This window comes from Lampris incognitus, chromosome 13 (assembly GCF_029633865.1).
Source record: "Lampris incognitus isolate fLamInc1 chromosome 13, fLamInc1.hap2, whole genome shotgun sequence".
NCBI classification, from domain to species: Eukaryota; Metazoa; Chordata; class Actinopteri; order Lampriformes; family Lampridae; genus Lampris; species Lampris incognitus.
Window position 1 is genome coordinate 10774733 of NC_079223.1, and position 818 is coordinate 10775550.

Sequence of the window (818 nt, forward strand, 5' to 3'; positions counted from 1 at the left end):
TATGAGTAAGTACCTTTTATTGGTTGAGTCTATAATCCAAAATGTAATAAGAAAATGGCCTCTTCCATGTGGTCATTTTATATAAACTATTTATTGAATTTACAGAAAATGTGCTATATTGTGATATGAATGACCTATGTCGTGATATGAGATTTTGGTCATATCGTACAGCCCTCAAATGAATAAAAAAGATAAGTCATGGATTGCAGCTTTAAAATTCAACCAACACTGGATTTCAAAGGCAGAGAAATAAATGAAACTGTCTTCGGTTTGCAGTGGTACCACTTGAAGTGTTTTGTTTTTTTTGTTGGGGGGGGGGGGGGGGAGTATGTTAAAAAAAAAACTCAAATAACCTCAGACAAAATGGCCTACATGGTTTTTCAGATGTCACACCCACTTACGCCCCCCCCCCCCCCCACCAAACTGCACAAACACATGACCTCACTACTTCACCCTACAAAAAATAACACTGACCTTACATCAGCCCTGGTGCACACCATCAGCTGCCAGGCGTCAGACCGAAGCCCCGAAATGGATTTCCGGTGCGACTCACAGCCCACTGAAGTGAGAAAGTGGCTGATGCCAGGTGTTATGGAAAGACCCCGCCATCCACTTTTTGTTTTGGGGAGCCGTGACTGACTGAGTGGCTCGGGTGATTTTTTTGCCCTTGCGGCTGCGGGTTTGCTATTGATTTTGTGTAAAATGTGCAGGACCTGATCCGTGAACGCTACGCTGTCTGCCAATTCTGTTTTCAAATGGGTAAACTTGAGAGCCGTATCCTTAATTCTGATACTGCCGTCAGTTTAATACTTTAATAA